Source organism: Phyllobates terribilis, unplaced genomic scaffold (assembly GCF_046119375.1).
Source record: "Phyllobates terribilis strain yellow unplaced genomic scaffold, ASM4611937v1 Scaffold_3__8_contigs__length_932513732, whole genome shotgun sequence".
Taxonomy (NCBI): Eukaryota; Metazoa; Chordata; class Amphibia; order Anura; family Dendrobatidae; genus Phyllobates; species Phyllobates terribilis.
In genome coordinates, this window is record NW_027362763.1 from 104,886,998 (window position 1) to 104,910,821 (window position 23,824).

The following is a 23,824-nucleotide window of genomic DNA, read 5'->3' on the forward strand; positions in this document are numbered from 1 at the left end:
CGGAATTCCGCTGAAGTTTAAAAATGCTTTGGAATTCTTCCATTGTTCTCGGAATTCCGCTGTTGTTCATCAGTGGTTTGGAACTCTTCCATTGTTCTCGGAATTCCGCTGAAGTTTAAGAATGCCTTGGAACTCTTCCATTGTTCTCGGAATTCCGCTTATGTTTAATATTGTTTTGGAACTCTACCATTGTCGTCGGCATTCTGCTGAAGTTTAAAAATGCTTTGTAACTCTTCCATTGTTCTCGGAATTCCACTGAATTTTAACAATGCTTTGGAACTCTTGCATTGTTTTCGGAATTACGCTGATGTTTAACAATGCTTTGGAACTTTTCCATTGTTCTTGGAATTCTGCTGAAGTTTAAAAATTTTTTGGAACTCTTTCATTGTTCTCGGAATTCCGCTGATGTTTAGCAGTGCTTTGGAAATCTTCCATTGTTCTCGGAATTCCGCTGATATTTAGCAATGCTTTGGAACTCTTCCATTATTCTCGGAATTCCGCTTATGTTTAACATTGCTTTGGAACTCTACCATTGTTCTCGGCATTCTGCTGAAGTTTAAAAATGCTTTGGAAATTTTCCATTGTTCTCGGAACTCCGCTGAAGTTTAACAATGTTTTGGAACACTTCCATTGTTCTCGGAATTCCGCTGAAGTTTAAAAATTCTTTGGAACTCTTCCATTGTTCTCGGAATTTTGCTGTTGATTAAAAATGCTTTGGAACTCTTCCATTGTTCTCAGAATTTCGCTGTTGTTTAACAATGCTTTGGAACTCTTCCATTGTTCTCGGATTTCTGCTGAAGTTTAAAAATGCTTTGGAAATCTTTCATTGTTCTCGGAATTCTGCTGATGTTTAACAATGCTTTGGTACTCTTCCATTGTTCTCGGAATGTTATTTTTATTAATCAGTCTGTAGAACTCTCCCATTGTTCTCAGAATTCTGCTGAAGTTTAAAAATGCTTTGGAACTCTTCTATTGTTCTCGAAATGTTATTTTTTTTTAAATTAGTCTGTAGAACTCTCCCATTGTTCTCAGAATTCTGCTGAAGTTTAACAATGCTTTGGAACTCTTCCATTGTTCACGGAATTCCGTTGAAGTTTAAAAATACTTTGGAACTCTTCCTATGTTCTCGGAATTCCGCTTATGTTTAACAATGCTTTGGAACTCTTACATTGTTCTCAGAATTCCACTGAAGTTTAAAAATACTTTGGAACTCTTCCATTGTTCTTGGAATTCCGCTGAAGTTTAAAAATGCTTTGGATCTCTTCCATTGTTCTCGGAATTCCGCTGAAGCTTAAAAATTCTTTGGAACTCTTCTATTGTTCTCGGAATTTCGCTGTTGTTTAAAAATGCTTTGGAACTCTTCCATTGTTCTCGGAATTTCAGAGAGGTTTAAAAATGTTTTGGAACTCTTCCATTGTTCTCGTTATTCTGCTTTAGTTTAAAAATGCTTTGGAACTCTTCCATTGTTCTCAAAATTCTGCTGATATTTAACAATGCTTTGGAAATCTTCCATTGTTCTCATAATTCTGCTGAAGTTTAAAATGGTTTTGAACTCTTCCATTGTTCTCGTAATTCTGCTTAAGTTTAACAATGCTTTGGAACTCGTACATTGTTCACGGAATTCCGTTGAAGTTTAAAAATGCTTTGGAACTCTTCCATTGTTTTCGGAATTCCGCTTATGTTTAACAATGCTTTGAAACTCTTCCATTGTTCTCGGAATTCCGCTGAAGTTTAAAAATGCTTTGGAACACTTCCAATGTTCTTGGAATTCTGCTTACGTTTAACATTGCTTTGGAACTCTACCATTGCTCTTGTCATTCTGCTGAAGTTTAAAAATGCTTTGGAACTCTTCCATTGTTGTCGGAATTACGCTGAATTTAACAATGCTTTGGAACTTTTCCATTGTTCTCGTAATTCTGCTGATGTTTAACAGTGCTTTTGATCTCTTCCATTGCTCTTGGAATTCTGCTGAAGTTTAAAACATTTTTGGAACTTTTCCATTGTTGTTGGAATTCCGCTGATGTTTAGCAATGCTTTGGAACTTTTCCATTTTTCTCGAAATTCCGTTGAAGTTTAAAAATGCTTTGGAACTCTTCCATTGTTCTCGGAATTCTGCTGAAGTTTAAAAATTCTTTGGAACTCTTCCATTGTTCTCGGAATTTTGCTGTTGTTTAAAAATTCTTTGAAACTCTTCCAATGTTCTCAAAATTTCTCTGAAGTTTAAAAATGCTTTGGAACTCTTCCATTGTTGTCGGAATTACGCTGAAGTTTAACAATGCTTTGGAACTCTTCCATTGTTCTCGTAATTCTGCTGATGTTTAACAGTGCTTTTGAACTCTTCCATTGCTCTTGGAATTCTGCTGAAGTTTAAAAAATTTTTGGAACTTTTCCATTGTTGTTGGAATTCCGCTGATGTTTAGCAATGCTTTGGAACTTTTCCATTTTTCTCGAAATTCCGCTGAAGTTTAAAAATGCTTTGGAACTCTTCCATTGTTCTCGGAATTCTGCTGAAGTTTAACAATGCTTTGGAACTCTTCCATTGTTCTCGGAATTCTGCTGAAGTTTAAAAATGCTTTGGAACTCTTCCATTGTTCTCGGAATTCCGCTTATGCTTAATATTGCTTTGGAACTCTTCCATTGTTCTCGGAATTCCGCTGAAGTTTTAAAATGCTTTGGAACTCTTCAATTTTTCTCATAATTCTGTTGAAATTTAAAAATGCTTTGGAACTCTTCCATTGTTCTCGGAATGTTATTTTTATTAATCAGTCTGTAGAACTCTCCCATTGTTCTCACAATTCCGCTGAAGTTTTAAAATGCTTTGGAACTCTTCCATTGTTCTCGGAATTCTGCTGAAAATTAAAAATGCTTTGGAACTCTTCCATTGTTCTTGGAATTCTGCTGAAGTTTAAAAATGCTTGGGATTTCTTCCATTTTTCTCAGAATTCCGCTGTTGTTTAAAAGTGCTTTGGATCTTTTCCATTGTTCTCGGAATTAAGCTGAAGTTTAAAAATGCTTTGGAACTCTTCCATTGTTCTCGGAATTCTGCTTATGTTTAACATTGCATTGGAATTCTTCCATTGTTCTCGGAATTCTACTGAAGGTTAAAAATGCTTTGGAACTCTTCCATTGTTCTCTTAATTCTGCTGATGTTTAAAAATCCTTTGGAACTCTTTCATTGTTCTCGGAATTCCGCTGAAGCTTGAAAATGCTTTGGAACTCTTCCATTTTTCTAGAATTTCCGCTGATGTTTAAAAATGCTTTGGAACTCTTCCATTGTTCTCGGAAATCCGCTCAAGTTTAAAATTGCTTTGGAACTCTTACAATGTTCTCAGAATTCCACTGAAGTTTAAAAATACTTTGGAACTCTTCCATTGTTCTTGGAATTCCGCTGAAGTTTAAAAATGCTTTGGAACTCTTCCATTGTTCACGGAATTCCGTTGAAGTTTAAAAATACTTTGGAACTCTTCCTATGTTCTCGGAATTCCGCTTATGTTTAACAATGCTGTGGAACTGTTCCATTGTTCTCGACATTCCGCTGAAATTTAAAAATGCTTTGGAACTCTTCCATTGTTCTAGGAATTCTGCTGAAGTTTAAAAATGCTTTGGAACTCTTCCATTGTTCTCGGAATTCCGCTTATGCTTAATATTGCTTTGGAACTCTTCAATTTTTCTCGGAATTCCGCTGAAGTTTTAAAATACTTTGGAACTCTTCAATTGTTCTCATAATTCTGTTGAAATTTAAAAATGCTTTGGAACTCTTCCATTGTTCTCGGAATGTTATTTTTATTAATCAGTCTGTAGAACTCTCCCATTGTTCTCAGAATTCTGCTGAAGTTTAAAAATGCTTTGGAACCCTTCTATTGTTCTCGGAATGTTATTTTTTTTAAAAATCAGTCTGTAGAATTCTCCAATTGTTCTCAGAATTCTGCTGAAGTTTAAAAATGGTTTGGAACTCTACCATTGTTCTCGGAATTCCGCTTATATTTAACAATGCTTTGGAACTCTTCCATTGTTCTCGGCATTCCGCTGAAATTTAAAAATGCTTTGGAACTCTTCCATTGTTCTCGGAATTCTGTTGAAGTTTAACAATGCTTTGGAACTCTTCCATTGTTCTCGGAATTCTGCTGAAGTTTAAAAATGCTTTGGAACTCTTCCATTGTTCTCGGAATTCCGCTTATGCTTAATATTGCTTTGGAACTCTTCCATTGTTCTCGGAATTCCGCTGAAGTTTTAAAATGCTTTGGAACTCTTCAATTTTTCTCATAATTCTGTTGAAATTTAAAAATGCTTTGGAACTCTTCCATTGTTCTCGGAATGTTATTTTTATTAATCAGTCTGTAGAACTCTCCCATTGTTCTCACAATTCCGCTGAAGTTTTAAAAAGCTTTGGAACTCTTCCATTGTTCTCGGAATTCTGCTGAATATTAAAAATGCTTTGGAACTCTTCCATTGTTCTTGGAATTCTGCTGAAGTTTAAAAATGCTTGGGATTTCTTCCATTTTTCTCAGAATTCCGCTGTTGTTTAAAAGTGCTTTGGATCTTTTCCATTGTTCTCGGAATTAAGCTGAAGTTTAAAAATGCTTTGGAACTCTTCCATTGTTCTCGGAATTCTGCTTATGTTTAACATTGCATTGGAATTCTTCCATTGTTCTCGGAATTCTACTGAAGGTTAAAAATGCTTTGGAACTCTTCCATTGTTCTCTTAATTCTGCTGATGTTTAAAAATCCTTTGGAACTCTTTCATTGTTCTCGGAATTCCGCTGAAGCTTGAAAATGCTTGGAACTCTTCCATTTTTCTAGAATTTCCGCTGATGTTTAAAAATGCTTTGGAACTCTTCCATTGTTCTCGGAAATCCGCTCAAGTTTAAAAGTGCTTTGGAACTCTTACATTGTTCTCAGAATTCCACTGAAGTTTAAAAATACTTTGGAACTCTTCCATTGTTCTTGGAATTCCGCTGAAGTTTAAAAATGCTTTGGATCTCTTCCATTGTTCTGGGAATTCCGCTGAAGCTTAAAAATTCTTTGGAACTCTTCTATTGTCCTCGGAATTTCGCTGTTGTTTAAAAATGCTTTGGAACTCTTCCATTGTTCTCGGAATTTCAGAGAGGTTTAAAAATGTTTTGGAACTCTTCCATTGTTCTCGTTTATTCTGCTTTAGTTTAAAAATGCTTTGGAACTCTTCCATTGTTCTCAAAATTCTGCTGATATTTAACAATGCTTTGGAAATCTTACATTGTTCTCATAATTCTGCTGAAGTTTAAAAATGGTTTTGAACTCTTCCATTGTTCTCGTAATTCTGCTTAAGTTTAACAATGATTTGGAACTCGTACATTGTTCACGGAATTCCGTTGAAGTTTAAAAATGCTTTGGAACTCTTCCATTGTTCTCGCAATTCCGCTGAAGTTTAACAATGCTTTGGAACTCTTCCATTGTTCTCGGAATTCCGCTGAAGTTTAAAAATGCTTTGGAATTCTTCCATTGTTCTCGGAATTCCGCTGTTGTTCATCAGTGGTTTGGAACTCTTCCATTGTTCTCGGAATTCCGCTGAAGTTTAAGAATGCCTTGGAACTCTTCCATTGTTCTCGGAAATCCGCTTATGTTTAATATTGTTTTGGAACTCTACCATTGTCGTCGGCATTCTGCTGAAGTTTAAAAATGCTTTGTAACTCTTCCATTGTTCTCGGAATTCCACTGAATTTTAACAATGCTTTGGAACTCTTGCATTGTTTTCGGAATTACGCTGATGTTTAACAATGCTTTGGAACTTTTCCATTGTTCTTGGAATTCTGCTGAAGTTTAAAAATTTTTTGGAACTCTTTCATTGTTCTCGGAATTCCGCTGATGTTTAGCAGTGCTTTGGAACTCTTCCATTGTTCTCGGAATTCCGCTGATATTTAGCAATGCTTTGGAACTCTTCCATTATTCTCGGAATTCCGCTTATGTTTAACATTGCTTTGGAACTCTACCATTGTTCTCGGCATTCTGCTGAAGTTTAAAAATGCTTTGGAACTTTTCCATTGTTCTCGGAACTCCGCTGAAGTTTAACAATGTTTTGGAACACTTCCATTGTTCTCGGAATTCCGCTGAAGTTTAAAAATTCTTTGGAACTCTTCCATTGTTCTCGGAATTTTGCTGTTGATTAAAAATGCTTTGGAACTCTTCCATTGTTCTCAGAATTTCGCTGTTGTTTAACAATGCTTTGGAACTCTTCCATTGTTCTCGGATTTCTGCTGAAGTTTAAAAATGCTTTGGAAATCTTTCATTGTTCTCGGAATTCTGCTGATGTTTAACAATGCTTTGGAACTCTTCCATTGTTCTCGGAATGTTATTTATATTAATCAGTATGTAGAACTCTTCCATTGTTCTCAGAATTCTGCTGAAGTTTAAAAATCCTTTGGAACTCTTCTATTGTTCTCGAAATGTTATTTTTTTTTAAATTACTCTGTAGAACTCTCCCATTGTTCTCAGAATTCTGCTGAAGTTTAACAATGCTTTTGAACTCTTCCATTGTTCACGGAATTCCGTTGAAGTTTAAAAATACTTTGGAACTCTTCCTATGTTCTCGGAATTCCGCTTATGTTTAACAATGCTTTGGAACTCTTCCATTGTTCTCGACATTCCGCTGAAATTTAAAAATGCTTTGGAACTCTTCCATTGTTCTTGGAATTCTGCTGAAGTTTAAAAATGCTTGGGATTTCTTCCATTTTTCTCAGAATTCCGCTGTTGTTTAAAAGTGCTTTGGATCTTTTCCATTGTTCTCGGAATTAAGCTGAAGTTTAAAAATGCTTTGGAACTCTTCCATTGTTCTCGGAATTCTGCTTATGTTTAACATTGCATTGGAATTCTTCCATTGTTCTCGGAATTCTACTGAAGGTTAAAAATGCTTTGGAACTCTTCCATTGTTCTCTTAATTCTGCTGATGTTTAAAAATCCTTTGGAACTCTTTCATTGTTCTCGGAATTCCGCTGAAGCTTGAAAATGCTTTGGAACTCTTCCATTTTTCTAGAATTTCCGCTGATGTTTAAAAATGCTTTGGAACTCTTCCATTGTTCTCGGAAATCCACTCAAGTTTAAAAGTGCTTTCCAACTCTTACATTGTTCTCAGAATTCCACTGAAGTTTAAAAATACTTTGGAACTCTTCCATTGTTCTTGGAATTCCGCTGAAGTTTAAAAATGCTTTGGATCTCTTCCATTGTTCTCGGAATTCCGCTGAAGCTTAAAAATTCTTTGGAACTCTTCTATTGTTCTCGGAATTTCGCTGTTGTTTAAAAATGCTTTGGAACTCTTCCATTGTTCTCGGAATTTCAGAGAGGTTTAAAAATGTTTTGGAACTCTTCCATTGTTCTCGTTATTCTGCTTTAGTTTAAAAATGCTTTGGAACTCTTCCATTGTTCTCAAAATTCTGCTGATATTTAACAATGCTTTGGAAATCTTCCATTGTTCTCATAATTCTGCTGAAGTTTAAAAATGGTTTTGAACTCTTCCATTGTTCTCGTAATTCTGCTTAAGTTTAACAATGCTTTGGAACTCGTACATTGTTCACGGAATTCCGTTGAAGTTTAAAAATGCTTTGGAACTCTTCCATTGTTCTCGCAATTCCGCTGAAGTTTAACAATGCTTTGGAACTCTTCCATTGTTCTCGGAATTCCGTTGAAGTTTAAAAATGCTTTGGAACTCTTCCATTGTTCTCGCAATTCCGCTGAAGTTTAACAATGCTTTGGAATTCTTCCATTGTTCTCGGAATTCCGCTGTTGTTCATCAGTGGTTTGGAACTCTTCCATTGTTCTCGGAATTCCGCTGAAGTTTAAAAATGCCTTGGAACTCTTCCATTGTTCTCGGAATTCTGCTTATGTTTAATTTTGTTTTGGAACTCTACCATTGTCGTCGGCATTCTGCTGAAGTTTAAAAATGCTTTGTAACTCTTCCATTGTTCTCGGAATTCCACTGAAGTTTAACAATGCTTTGGAACTCTTGCATTGTTTTCGGAATTACGCTGATGTTTAACAATGCTTTGGAACTTTTCCATTGTTCTTGGAATTCTGCTGAAGTTTAAAAATTTTTTGGAACTCTTTCATTGTTCTCGGAATTCCGCTGATGTTTAGCAGTGCTTTGGAACTCTTCCATTGTTCTCGGAATTCCGCTGATATTTAGCAATGCTTTGGAACTCTTCAATTATTCTCTGAATTCTGCTTATGTTTAACATTGCTTTGGAACTCTACCATTGTTCTCGGCATTCTGCTGAAGTTTAAAAATGCTTTGGAACTCTTCCATTGTTCTCGGAACTCCGCTGAAGTTTAACAATGTTTTGGAACACTTCCATTGTTCTCGGAATTCCGCTGAAGTTTAAAAATTCTTTGGAACTCTTCCATTGTTCTCGGAATTTTGCTGTTGATTAAAAATGCTTTGGAACTCTTCCATTGTTCTCTGAATTTCGCTGTTGTTTGACAATGCTTTGGAACTCTTCCATTGTTCTCGGATTTCTGCTGAAGTTTAAAAATGCTTTGGAAATCTTTCATTGTTCTCGGAATTCTGCTGATGTTTAACAATGCTTTGGAACTCTTCCATTGTTCTCGGAATGTTATTTTTATTAATCAGTCTGTAGAACTCTCCCATTGTTCTCAGAATTCTGCTGAAGTTTAAAAATGCTTTGGAACTCTTCTATTGTTCTCGAAATGTTATTTTTTTTTAAATTAGTCTCTAGAACTCTCCCATTGTTCTCAGAACTCTGCTGAAGTTTAACAATGCTTTGGAACTCTTCCATTGTTCACGGAATTCCGTTGAAGTTTAAAAATACTTTGGAACTCTTCCTATGTTCTCGGAATTCCGCTTATGTTTAACTATGCTTTGGAACTCTTCCATTGTTCTCGACATTCCGCTGAAATTTAAAAATGCTTTGGAACTCTTCCATTGTTCTAGGAATTCTGCTGAAGTTTAAAAATGCTTTGGAACTCTTCCATTGTTCACGGAATTCCGCTTATGCTTAATATTGCTTTGGAACTCTTCCATTTTTCTCGGAATTCCGCTGAAGTTTTAAAATGCTTTGGAACTCTTCAATTGTTCTCATAATTCTGTTGAAATTTAAAAATGCTTTGGAACTCTTCCATTGTTCTCGGAATGTTATTTTTATTAATCAGTCTGTAGAACTCTCCCATTGTTCTCAGAATTCTGCTGAAGTTTAAAAATGCTTTGGAACCCTTCTATTGTTCTCGGAATGTTATTTTTTTTAAAAATCAGTCTGTAGAATTCTCCAATTGTTCTGAGAATTCTGCTGAAGTTTAAAAATGGTTTGGAACTCTACCATTGTTCTCGGAAATCCGCTTATATTTAACAATGCTTTGGAACTCTTCCATTGTTCTCGGCATTCCGCTGAAATTTAAAAATGCTTTGGAACTCTTCCATTGTTCTCGGAATTCTGCTGAAGTTTAACAATGCTTTGGAACTCTTCCATTGTTCTCGGAATTCTGCTGAAGTTTAAAAATGCTTTGGAACTCTTCCATTGTTCTCAGAATTCCGCTTATGCTTAATATTGCTTTGGAACTCTTCAATTGTTCTCATAATTCTGTTGAAATTTAAAAATGCTTTGGAACTCTTCCATTGTTCTCGGAATGTTATTTTTATTAATCAGTCTGTAGAACTCTCCCATTGTTCTCAGAATTCCGCTGAAGTTTTAAAATGCTTTGGAACTCTTCCATTGTTCTCGGAATTCTGCTGAAGTTTAAAAATGCTTTGGAACTCTTCCATTGTTCTTGGAACTCTGCTGAAGTTTAAAAATGCTTGGGATTTCTTCCATTTTTCTCAGAATTCCGCTGTTGTTTAAAAGTGCTTTGGATCTTTTTCATTGTTCTCGGAATTAAGCTGAAGTTTAAAAATGCTTTGGAACTCTTCCATTGTTCTCGGAATTCTGCTTATGTTTAACATTGCATTGGAATTCTTCCATTGTTCTCGGAATTCTACTGAAGTTTAAAAATGCTTTGGAACTCTTCCATTGTTCTCTTAATTCTGCTGATGTTTAAAAATCCTTTGGAACTCTTTCATTGTTCTTGGAATTCTGCTGAAGTTTTAAAATGGTTTGGAACTCTTCCATTGTTCTCCTAATTCTGCTGAAGTTTAATAGTGCTTTGGAACTCTTCCATTGTTCTCGGAATTCCGATTATGTTTAACAATGCTTTGGAACTCTTCCATTGCTCTCGTAATTCAGCTGAAGCTTGAAAATGCTTTGGAACTCTTCCATTTTTCTAGAATTTCCGCTGATGTTTAAAAATGCTTTGGAACTCTTCCATTGTTCTCGGAAATCCGCTCAAGTTTAAAAGTGCTTTGGAACTCTTACATTGTTCTCAGAATTCCACTGAAGTTTAAAAATACTTTGGAACTCTTCCATTGTTCTTGGAATACCGCTGAAGTTTAAAAATGCTTTGGATCTCTTCCATTGTTCTCGGAATTCTGCTGAAGCTTAAAAATTCTTTGGAACTCTTCTATTGTTCTCGGAATTTCGCTGTTGTTTAAAAATGCTTTGGAACTCTTCCATTGTTCTCGGAATTTCAGAGAGGTTTAAAAATGTTTTGGAACTCTTCCATTGTTCTCGTTATTCTGCTTTAGTTTAAAAATGCTTTGGAACTCTTCCATTGTTCTCAAAATTCTGCTGATATTTAACAATGCTTTGGAAATCTTCCATTGTTCTCATAATTCTGCTGAAGTTTAAAAATGGTTTTGAACTCTTCCATTGTTCTCGTAATTCTGCTTAAGTTTAGCAATGCTTTGGAACTCTTACATTGTTCACGGAATTCCGTTGAAGTTTAAAAATGCTTTGGAACTCTTCCATTGTTTTCGGAATTCCGCTTATGTTTAACAATGCTTTGAAACTCTTCCATTGTTCTCGGAATTTTGCTGAAGTTTAAAAATGCTTTGGAACCCTTCCATTGTTCTCAGAATTCCACTGTTGTTCAGCAGTGCTTTGGAACTCTTCCATTGTTCTCGGAATTCCGCTGAAGTTTAAAAATGCTTTGGAACACTTCCAATGTTCTCGGAATTCTGCTTACGTTTAACATTGCTTTGGAACTCTACCATTGCTCTTGTCATTCTGCTGAAGTTTAAAAATGCTTTGGAACTCTTCCATTGTTGTTGGAATTCCGCTGAAGTTTAACAATGCTTTGGAACTCTTCCATTGTTCTCGGAATTCTGCTGATGTTTAACAGTGCTTTTGAACTCTTCCATTGCTCTTGGAATTCTGCTGAAGTTTAAAAAAATTTGGAACTTTTCCATTATTCTTGGAATTCCGCTGATGTTTAGCAATGCTTTGGAACTTTTCCATTTTTCTCGAAATTCCGCTGAAGTTTAAAAATGCTTTGGAACTCTTCCATTGTTCTTGGAATTCCGTTGTTGTTTAACAATACTTTGGAACTCTTCCATTGTTCTCAGAATTCTGCTGAAGTTTAAAAATGCTTTGGAACCCTTCCATTGTTCTCGGAATTCTGATGATAATTAACAATGCTTTGGAACTCTTCTATTGTTCTCGGAATGTTATTTTTTTTTAAATCAGTCTGTAGAATTCTCCCATTGTTCTCAGAACTCTGCTGAAGTTTAACAATGCTTTGGAACTCTTCCATTATTCACGGAATACCGTTGACGTTTAAAAATACTTTGGAACTCTTCCATTGTTCTCGGAATTCCACTTATGTTTAACAATGCTTTGGAACTCTTCCATTGTTCTTGGAATTCCGCTGAAGTTTAAAAATGCTTTGGATCTCTTCCATTGTTCTCGGAATTCCGCTGAAGCTTAAAAATTCTTTGGAACTCTTCTATTGTTCTCGGAATTTCGCTGTTGTTTAAAAATGCTTTGGAACTCTTCCATTGTTCTCGGAATTTCAGAGAGGTTTAAAAATGTTTTGGAACTCTTCCATTGTTCTCGTTATTCTGCTTTAGTTTAAAAATGCTTTGGAACTCTTCCATTGTTCTCAAAATTCTGCTGATATTTAACAATGCTTTGGAAATCTTCCATTGTTCTTATAATTCTGCTGAAGTTTAAAAATGGTTTTGAACTCTTCCATTGTTCTCTTAATTCTGCTTAAGTTTAACAATGCTTTGGAACTCGTACATTGTTCACGGAATTCCGTTGAAGTTTAAAAATGCTTTGGAACTCTTCCATTGTTCTCGCAATTCCGCTGAAGTTTAACAATGCTTTGGAACTCTTCCATTGTTCTCGGAATTCCGGTGAAGTTTAAAAATGCTTTGGAATTCTTCCATTGTTCTCGGAATTCCGCTGTTGTTCATCAGTGGTTTGGAACTCTTCCATTGTTCTCGGAATTCCGCTGAAGTTTAAAAATGCCTTGGAACTCTTCCATTGTTCTCGGAATTCCGCTTATGTTTAATATTGTTTTGGAACTCTACCATTGTCGTCGGCATTCTGCTGAAGTTTAAAAATGCTTTGTAACTCTTCCATTGTTCTCGGAATTCCACTGAAGTTTAACAATGCTTTGGAACTCTTGCATTGTTTTCGGAATTACGCTGATGTTTAACAATGCTTTGGAACTTTTCCATTGTTCTTGGAATTCTGCTGAAGTTTAAAAATTTTTTGGAACTCTTTCATTGTTCTCGGAATTCCGCTGATGTTTAGCAGTGCTTTGGAACTCTTCCATTGTTCTCGGAATTCCGCTGATATTTAGCAATGCTTTGGAACTCTTCCATTATTCTCGGAATTCCGCTTATGTTTAACATTGCTTTGGAACTCTACCATTGTTCTCGGCATTCTGCTGAAGTTTAAAAATGCTTTGGAACTCTTCCATTGTTCTCGGAACTCCGCTGAAGTTTAACAATGTTTTGGAACACTTCCAATGTTCTCGGAATTCCGCTGAAGTTTAAAAATTCTTTGGAACTCTTCCATTGTTCTCGGAATTTTGCTGTTGATTAAAAATGCTTTGGAACTCTTCCATTGTTCTCAGAATTTCGCTGTTGTTTAACAATGCTTTGGAACTCTTCCATTGTTCTCGGATTTCTGCTGAAGTTTAAAAATGCTTTGGAACTCTTCCATTGTTCTCGGAATGTTATTTTTATTAATCAGTCTGTAGAACTCTCCCATTGTTCTCAGAATTCTGCTGAAGTTTAAAAATGCTTTGGAACTCTTCTATTGTTCTCGAAATGTTTTTTTTTTTAAATTAGTCTCTAGAACTCTCCCATTGTTCTCAGAATTCTGCTGAAGTTTAACAATGCTTTGGAAGTCTTCCATTGTTCACGGAATTCCGTTGAAGTTTAAAAATACTTTGGAACTCTTCCTATGTTCTCGGAATTCCGCTTATGTTTAACAATGCTTTGGAACTCTTCCATTGTTCTCGACATTCCGCTGAAATTTAAAAATGCTTTGGAACTCTTCCATTGTTCTAGGAATTCTGCTGAAGTTTAAAAATGCTTTGGAATTCTTCCATTGTTCTCGGAATTCCGCTTATGCTTAATATTGCTTTGGAACTCCTCCATTTTTCTCGGAATTCCGCTGAAGTTTTAAAATGCTTTGGAACTCTTCAATTGTTCTCATAATTCTGTTGAAATTTAAAAATGCTTTGGAACTCTTCCATTGTTCTCGGAATGTTATTTTTATTAATCAGTCTGTAGAACTCTCCCATTGTTCTCAGAATTCTGCTGAAGTTTAAAAATGCTTTGGAACCCTTCTATTGTTCTCGGAATGTTATTTTTTTAAAAAATCAGTCTGTAGAATTCTCCAATTGTTCTCAGAATTCTGCTGAAGTTTAAAAATGGTTTGGAACTCTACCATTGTTCTCGGAATTCCGCTTATATTTAACAATGCTTTGGAACTCTTCCATTGTTCTCGGCATTCCGCTGAAATTTAAAAATGCTTCTAACTCTTCCATTGTTCTCAGAATTCCGCTTATGCTTAATATTGCATTGGAATTCTTCCATTGTTCTCGGAATTCTACTGAAGTTTAAAAATGCTTTGGAACTCTTCCATTGTTCTCTTAATTCTGCTGATGTTTAAATATCCTTTGGAACTCTTTCATTGTTCTTGGAATTCTGCTGAAGTTTTAAAATGGTTTGGAACTCTTCCATTGTTCTCCTAATTCTGCTGAAGTTTAATAGTGCTTTGGAACTCTTCCATTGTTCTCGGAATTCCGATTATGTTTAACAATGCTTTGGAACTCTTCCATTGTTCTCGTAATTCCGCTGAAGCTTGAAAATGCTTTGGAACTCTTCCATTTTTCTAGAATTTCCGCTGATGTTTAAAAATGCTTTGGAACTCTTCCATTGTTCTCGGAAATCCGCTCAAGTTTAAAAGTGCTTTGGAACTCTTACATAGTTCTCAGAATTCCACTGAAGTTTAAAAATACTTTGGAACTCTTCCATTGTTCTTGGAATTCCGCTGAAGTTTAAAAATGCTTTGGATCTCTTCCATTGTTCTCGGAATTCTGCTGAAGCTTAAAAATTCTTTGGAACTCTTCTTTTGTTCTCGGAATTTCGCTGTTGATTAAAAATGCTTTGGAACTCTTCCATTGTTCTCGGAATTTCAGAGAGGTTTAAAAATGTTTTGGAACTCTTCCATTGTTCTCGTTATTCTGCTTTAGTTTAAAAATGCTTTGGAACTCTTCCATTGTTCTCAAAATTCTGCTGATATTTAACAATGCTTTGGAAATCTTCCATTGTTCTCATAATTCTGCTGAAGTTTAAAAATAGTTTTGAACTCTTCCATTGTTCTCGTAATTCTGCTTAAGTTTAACAATGCTTTGGAACTCTTACATTGTTCACGGAATTCCGTTGAAGTTTAAAAATGCTTTGGAACTCTTCCATTGTTTTCGGAATTCCGCTTATGTTTAACAATGCTTTGAAACTCTTCCATTGTTCTCGGAATTTTGCTGAAGTTTAAAAATGCTTTGGAACCCTTCCATTGTTCTCGGAATTCCACTGTTGTTCAGCAGTGCTTTGGAACTCTTCCATTGTTCTCGGAATTCTGCTTATGTTTAACATTGCATTGGAATTCTTCCATTGTTCTCGGAATTCTACTGAAGTTTAAAAATGCTTTGGAACTCTTCCATTGTTCTCTTAATTCTGCTGATGTTTAAAAATCCTTTGGAACTCTTTCATTGTTCTTGGAATTCTGCTGAAGTTTTAAAATGGTTTGGAACTCTTCCATTGTTCTCCTAATTCTGCTGAAGTTTAATAGTGCTTTGGAACTCTTCCATTGTTCTCGGAATTCCGATTATGTTTAACAATGCTTTGGAACTCTTCCATTGCTCTCGTAATTCAGCTGAAGCTTGAAAATGCTTTGGAACTCTTCCATTTTTCTAGAATTTCCGCTGATGTTTAAAAATGCTTTGGAACTCTTCCATTGTTCTCGGAAATCCGCTCAAGTTTAAAAGTGCTTTGGAACTCTTACATTGTTCTCAGAATTCCACTGAAGTTTAAAAATACTTTGGAACTCTTCCATTGTTCTTGGAATACCGCTGAAGTTTAAAAATGCTTTGGATCTCTTCCATTGTTCTCGGAATTCTGCTGAAGCTTAAAAATTCTTTGGAACTCTTCTATTGTTCTCGGAATTTCGCTGTTGTTTAAAAATGCTTTGGAACTCTTCCATTGTTCTCGGAATTTCAGAGAGGTTTAAAAATGTTTTGGAACTCTTCCATTGTTCTCGTTATTCTGCTTTAGTTTAAAAATGCTTTGGAACTCTTCCATTGTTCTCAAAATTCTGCTGATATTTAACAATGCTTTGGAAATCTTCCATTGTTCTCATAATTCTGCTGAAGTTTAAAAATGGTTTTGAACTCTTCCATTGTTCTCGTAATTCTGCTTAAGTTTAGCAATGCTTTGGAACTCTTACATTGTTCACGGAATTCCGTTGAAGTTTAAAAATGCTTTGGAACTCTTCCATTGTTTTCGGAATTCCGCTTATGTTTAACAATGCTTTGAAACTCTTCCATTGTTCTCGGAATTTTACTGAAGTTTAAAAATGCTTTGGAACCCTTCCATTGTTCTCGGAATTCCACTGTTGTTCAGCAGTGCTTTGGAACTCTTCCATTGTTCTCGGAATTCCGCTGAAGTTTAAAAATGCTTTGGAACACTTCCAATGTTCTCGGAATTCTGCTTACGTTTAACATTGCTTTGGAACTCTACCATTGCTCTTGTCATTCTGCTGAAGTTTAAAAATGCTTTGGAACTCTTCCATTGTTGTTGGAATTCCGCTGAAGTTTAACAATGCTTTGGAACTCTTCCATTGTTCTCGGAATTCTGCTGATGTTTAACAGTGCTTTTGAACTCTTCCATTGCTCTTGGAATTCTGCTGAAGTTTAAAAAAATTTGGAACTTTTCCATTATTCTTGGAATTCCGCTGATGTTTAGCAATGCTTTGGAACTTTTCCATTTTTCTCGAAATTCCGCTGAAGTTTAAAAATGCTTTGGAACTCTTCCATTGTTCTCGGAATTCTGCTGAAGTTTAAAAATTCTTTGGAACTCTTCCATTGTTCTCGGAATTTTGCTGTTGTTTAAAAATTCTTTGAAACTCTTCCAATGTTCTCAAAATTTCTCTGAAGTTTAAAAATGCTTTGGAACTCTTCCATTGTTCTTGGAATTCCGTTGTTGTTTAACAATACTTTGGAACTCTTCCATTGTTCTCAGAATTCTGCTGAAGTTTAAAAATGCTTTGGAACCCTTCCATTGTTCTCGGAATTCTGATGATAATTAACAATGCTTTGGAACTCTTCTATTGTTCTCGGAATGTTATTTTTTTTTAAATCAGTCTGTAGAATTCTCCCATTGTTCTCAGAACTCTGCTGAAGTTTAACAATGCTTTGGAACTCTTCCATTATTCACGGAATACCGTTGACGTTTAAAAATACTTTGGAACTCTTCCATTGTTCTCGGAATTCCACTTATGTTTAACAATGCTTTGGAACTCTTCCATTGTTTTCGGCATTTCTCTGAAATTTAAAAATGCTTTGGAACTCTTCCATTGTTCTCGCAATTCCGCTGAAGTTTAGCAACGCTTTGCAACTTTTCCATTGTTCTCGGAATTCTGCTGAAGTTTAAAAATGCTTTGGAACTCTTCCATTGTTCTCGGAATTCTGCTGAAGTTTAAAATTGGTTTGGAACTCTTCCATTGTTCTCAGAATGCTGCTGAAGTTTAAAAATGCTTTGCAACTCATATATTGTTCTCAGAATGTTATTTTTTTTTAAATCAGATTGTAGAACTCTCCCATTGTTCTCAGAATTCTGCTGAAGTTTAACAATGCTTTGGAATTCTTCCATTGTTCTCGGAATTCTGCTGAAGTTTAAAAATGCTTTGGAACACTTCTATTGTTCTCGGAATATTATTATTTTTTTAAATCAGTCTGTAGAATTCTCCCATTGTCCTCAGAATTCTGCTGAAGTTTAAAAATGCTTTGTAACTCTTCCATTGTTCTCGGAATTCCACTGAAGTTTAACAATGCTTTGGAACTCTTGCATTGTTTTCGGATTTACGCTGATGTTTAACAATGCTTTGGAACTTTTCCATTGTTCTTGGAATTCTGCTGAAGTTTAAAAATTTTTTGGAACTCTTTCATTGTTCTCGGAATTCCGCTGATGTTTAGCAGTGCTTTGGAACTCTTCCATTGTTCTCGGAATTCCGCTGATATTTAGCAATGCTTTGGAACTCTTCCATTATTCTCGGAATTCCGCTTATGTTTAACATTGCTTTGGAACTCTACCATTGTTCTCGGCATTCTGCTGAAGTTTAAAAATGCTTTGGAACTCTACCATTGTTCTCGGAACTCCGCTGAAGTTTAACAATGTTTTGGAACACTTCCATTGTTCTCGGAATTCCGCTGAAGTTTAAAAATGCTTTGGAACTCTTCCATTGTTCTCAGAATTTCGCTGTTGTTTAACAATGCTTTGGAACTCTTCCATTATTCACGGAATACCGTTGACGTTTAAAAATACTTTGGAACTCTTCCATTGTTCTCGGAATTCCACTTATGTTTAACAATGCTTTGGAACTCTTCCATTGTTCTTGGAATTCCGCTGAAGTTTAAAAATGCTTTGGATCTCTTCCATTGTTCTCGGAATTCCGCTGAAGCTTAAAAATTCTTTGGAACTCTTCTATTGTTCTCGGAATTTCGCTGTTGTTTAAAAATGCTTTGGAACTCTTCCATTGTTCTCGGAATTTCAGAGAGGTTTAAAAATGTTTTGGAACTCTTCCATTGTTCTCGTTATTCTGCTTTAGTTTAAAAATGCTTTGGAACTCTTCCATTGTTCTCAAAATTCTGCTGATATTTAACAATGCTTTGGAAATCTTCCATTGTTCTCATAATTCTGCTGAAGTTTAAAAATGGTTTTGAACTCTTCCATTGTTCTCTTAATTCTGCTTAAGTTTAACAATGCTTTGGAACTCGTACATTGTTCACGGAATTCCGTTGAAGTTTAAAAATGCTTTGGAACTCTTCCATTGTTCTCGCAATTCCGCTTATGTTTAACAATGCTTTGGAACTCTTCCATTGTTCTCGGAATTTTGCTGAAGTTTAAAAATGCTTTGGAACCCTTCCATTGTTCTCGGAATTCCACTGTTGTTCAGCAGTGCTTTGGAACTCTTCCATTGTTCTCGGAATTCTGCTTATGTTTAACATTGCATTGGAATTCTTCCATTGTTCTCGGAATTCTACTGAAGTTTAAAAATGCTTTGGAACTCTTCCATTGTTCTCTTAATTCTGCTGATGTTTAAAAATCCTTTGGAACTCTTTCATTGTTCTTGGAATTCTGCTGAAGTTTTAAAATGGTTTGGAACTCTTCCATTGTTCTCCTAATTCTGCTGAAGTTTAATAGTGCTTTGGAACTCTTCCATTGTTCTCGGAATTCCGATTATGTTTAACAATGCTTTGGAACTCTTCCATTGCTCTCGTAATTCAGCTGAAGCTTGAAAATGCTTTGGAACTCTTCCATTTTTCTAGAATTTCCGCTGATGTTTAAAAATGCTTTGGAACTCTTCCATTGTTCTCGGAAATCCGCTCAAGTTTAAAAGTGCTTTGGAACTCTTACATTGTTCTCAGAATTCCACTGAAGTTTAAAAATACTTTGGAACTCTTCCATTGTTCTTGGAATACCGCTGAAGTTTAAAAATGCTTTGGATCTCTTCCATTGTTCTCGGAATTCTGCTGAAGCTTAAAAATTCTTTGGAACTCTTCTATTGTTCTCGGAATTTCGCTGTTGTTTAAAAATGCTTTGGAACTCTTCCATTGTTCTCGGAATTTCAGAGAGGTTTAAAAATGTTTTGGAACTCTTCCATTGTTCTCGTTATTCTGCTTTAGTTTAAAAATGCTTTGGAACTCTTCCATTGTTCTCAAAATTCTGCTGATATTTAACAATGCTTTGGAAATCTTCCATTGTTCTCATAATTCTGCTGAAGTTTAAAAATGGTTTTGAACTCTTCCATTGTTCTCGTAATTCTGCTTAAGTTTAGCAATGCTTTGGAACTCTTACATTGTTCACGGAATTCCGTTGAAGTTTAAAAATGCTTTGGAACTCTTCCATTGTTTTCGGAATTCCGCTTATGTTTAACAATGCTTTGAAACTCTTCCATTGTTCTCGGAATTTTGCTGAAGTTTAAAAATGCTTTGGAACCCTTCCATTGTTCTCGGAATTCCACTGTTGTTCAGCAGTGCTTTGGAACTCTTCCATTGTTCTCGGAATTCCGCTGAAGTTTAAAAATGCTTTGGAACACTTCCAATGTTCTCGGAATTCTGCTTACGTTTAACATTGCTTTGGAACTCTACCATTGCTCTTGTCATTCTGCTGAAGTTTAAAAATGCTTTGGAACTCTTCCATTGTTGTTGGAATTCCGCTGAAGTTTAACAATGCTTTGGAACTCTTCCATTGTTCTCGGAATTATGCTGATGTTTAACAGTGCTTTTGAACTCTTCCATTGCTCTTGGAATTCTGCTGAAGTTTAAAAAAATTTGGAACTTTTCCATTATTCTTGGAATTCCGCTGATGTTTAGCAATGCTTTGGAACTTTTCCATTTTTCTCGAAATTCCGCTGAAGTTTAAAAATGCTTTGGAACTCTTCCATTGTTCTCGGAATTCTGCTGAAGTTTAAAAATTCTTTGGAACTCTTCCATTGTTCTCGGAATTTTGCTGTTGTTTAAAAATTCTTTGAAACTCTTCCAATGTTCTCAAAATTTCTCTGAAGTTTAAAAATGCTTTGGAACTCTTCCATTGTTCTTGGAATTCCGTTGTTGTTTAACAATACTTTGGAACTCTTCCATTGTTCTCAGAATTCTGCTGAAGTTTAAAAATGCTTTGGAACCCTTCCATTGTTCTCGGAATTCTGATGATAATTAACAATGCTTTGGAACTCTTCTATTGTTCTCGGAATGTTATTTTTTTTTAAATCAGTCTGTAGAATTCTCCCATTGTTCTCAGAACTCTGCTGAAGTTTAACAATGCTTTGGAACTCTTCCATTATTCACGGAATACCGTTGACGTTTAAAAATACTTTGGAACTCTTCCATTGTTCTCGGAATTCCACTTATGTTTAACAATGCTTTGGAACTCTTCCATTGTTTTCGGCATTTCTCTGAAATTTAAAAATGCTTTGGAACTCTTCCATTGTTCTCGCAATTCCGCTGAAGTTTAGCAACGCTTTGCAACTTTTCCATTGTTCTCGGAATTCTGCTGAAGTTTAAAAATGCTTTGGAACTCTTCCATTGTTCTCGGAATTCTGCTGAAGTTTAAAATTGGTTTGGAACTCTTCCATTGTTCTCAGAATGCTGCTGAAGTTTAAAAATGCTTTGCAACTCATATATTGTTCTCAGAAAGTTATTTTTTTTTAAATCAGATTGTAGAACTCTCCCATTGTTCTCAGAATTCTGCTGAAGTTTAACAATGCTTTGGAATTCTTCCATTGTTCTCGGAATTCTGCTGAAGTTTAAAAATGCTTTGGAACACTTCTATTGTTCTCGGAATATTATTATTTTTTTAAATCAGTCTGTAGAATTCTCCCATTGTCCTCAGAATTCTGCTGAAGTTTAAAAATGCTTTGTAACTCTTCCATTGTTCTCGGAATTCCACTGAAGTTTAACAATGCTTTGGAACTCTTGCATTGTTTTCGGATTTACGCTGATGTTTAACAATGCTTTGGAACTTTTCCATTGTTCTTGGAATTCTGCTGAAGTTTAAAAATTTTTTGGAACTCTTTCATTGTTCTCGGAATTCGGCTGATGTTTAGCAGTGCTTTGGAACTCTTCCATTGTTCTCGGAATTCCGCTGATATTTAGCAATGCTTTGGAACTCTTCCATTATTCTCGGAATTCCGCTTATGTTTAACATTGCTTTGGAACTCTACCATTGTTCTCGGCATTCTGCTGAAGTTTAAAAATGCTTTGGAACTCTACCATTGTTCTCGGAACTCCGCTGAAGTTTAACAATGTTTTGGAACACTTCCATTGTTCTCGGAATTCCGCTGAAGTTTAAAAATGCTTTGGAACTCTTCCATTGTTCTCAGAATTTCGCTGTTGTTTAACAATGCTTTGGAACTCTTCCATTGTTCTCGGATTTCTGCTGAAGTTTAAAAATGCTTTGGAAATCTTTCATTGTTCTCGGAATTCTGCTGATGTTTAACAATGCTTTGGAACTCTTCCATTTTTCTCGGAATGTTATTTTTATTAATCAGTCTGTAGAACTCTCCCATTGTTCTCAGAATTCTGCTGAAGTTTAAAAATGCTTTGGAACTCTTCTATTGTTCTCGAAATGTTATTTTTTTTTAAATTAGTCTGTAGAACTCTCCCATTGTTCTCAGAATTCTGCTGAAGTTTAACAATGCTTTGGAACTCTTCCATTGTTCACGGAATTCCGTTGAAGTTTAAAAATACTTTGGAACTCTTCCTATGTTCTCGGAATTCCGCTTATGTTTAACAATGCTTTGGAACTCTTCCATTGTTCTCGACATTCCGCTGAAATTTAAAAATGCTTTGGAACTCTTCCATTGTTCTAGGAATTCTGCTGAAGTTTAAAAATGCTTTGGAACTCTTCTATTGTTCTCGGAATTCCGCTTATGCTTAATATTGCTTTGGAACTCTTCCATTTTTCTCGGAATTCCGCTGAAGCTTTAAAATGCTTGGAATTCTTCCATTGTTCTCGGAATGTTATTTTTATTAATCAGTCTGTAGAACTCTCCCATTGTTCTCAGAATTCTGCTGAAGTTTAAAAATGCTTTGGAACACTTCTATTGTTCTCGGAATGTTATTTTTTTTAAAAATCAGTCTGTAGAATTCTCCAATTGTTCTCAGAATTCTGCTGAAGTTTAAAAATGGTTTGGAACTCTACCATTGTTCTCGGAATTCCGCTTATATTTAACAATGCTTTGGAACTCTTCCATTGTTCTCGGCATTCCGCTGAAATTTAAAAATGCTTTGGAACTCTTCCATTTTTCTCGGAATTCTGCTGAAGTTTAACAATGCTTTGGAACTCTTCCATTGTTCTCGGAATTCTGCTGAAGTTTAAAAATGCTTTGGAACTCTTCCATTGTTCTCGGAATGCCGCTTATGCTTAATATTGCTTTGGAACTCTTCCATTGTTCTCGGAATTCCGCTGAAGCTTTAAAATGCTTTGGAACTCTTCAATTGTTCTCATAATTCTGTTGAAATTTAAAAATGCTTTGGAACTCTTCCATTGTTCTCGGAATGTTATTTTTATTAATCAGTCTGTAGAACTCTCCCATTTTTCTCAGAATTCCGCTGAAGTTTTAAAATGCTTTGGAACTCTTCCATTGTTCTCGGAATTCTGCTGAAGTTTAAAAATGCTTTGGAACTCTTCCATTGTTCTTGGAATTCTGCTGAAGTTTAAAAATGCTTGGGATTTCTTCCATTTTTCTCAGAATTCCGCTGTTGCTTAAAAGTGCTTTGGATCTTTTCCATTGTTCTCGGAATTAAGCTGAAGTTTAAAAATGCTTTGGAACTCTTCCATTGTTCTCGGAATTCTGCTTATGTTTAACATTGCATTGGAACTCTTCCATTGTTCTCGGAATTCTACTGAAGTTTAAAAATGCTTTGGAACTCTTCCATTGTTCTCGGAATTCCGATTATGTTTAACAATGCTTTGGAACTCTTCCATTGTTCTCGTAATTCCGCTGAAGCTTGAAAATGCTTTGGAACTCTTCCATTTTTCTAGAATTTCCGCTGATGTTTAAAAATGCTTTGGAACTCTTCCATTGTTCTTGGAACTCCGCTGAAGTTTAACAATGTTTTGGAACACTTCCATTGTTCTCGGAATTCCGCTGAAGTTTAACAATGCTTTGGAATTCTTCCATTGTTCTCGGAATTCTGCTGAAGTTTAAAAATGCTTTGGAACACTTCTATTGTTCTCGGAATATTATTATTTTTTTAAATCAGTCTGTAGAACTCTCCCATTGTCCTCAGAATTCTGCTGAAGTTTAAAAATGCTTTGTAACTCTTCCATTGTTCTCGGAATTCCACTGAAGTTTAGCAATGCTTTGGAACACTTGCATTGTTTTCGGATTTACGCTGATGTTTAACAATGCTTTGGAACTTTTCCATTGTTCTTGGAATTCTGCTGAAGTTTAAAAATTTTTTGGAACTCTTTCATTGTTCTCGGAATTCCGCTGATGTTTAGCAGTGCTTTGGAACTCTTCCATTGTTCTCGGAATTCCGCTGATATTTAGCAATGCTTTGGAACTTTTCCATTATTCTCGGAATTCCGCTTATGTTTAACATTGCTTTGGAACTCTATCATTGTTCTCGGCATTCTGCTGAAGTTTAAAAATGCTTTGGAACTCTACCATTGTTCTCGGAACTCCGCTGAAGTTTAACAATGTTTTGGAACACTTCCATTGTTCTCGGAATT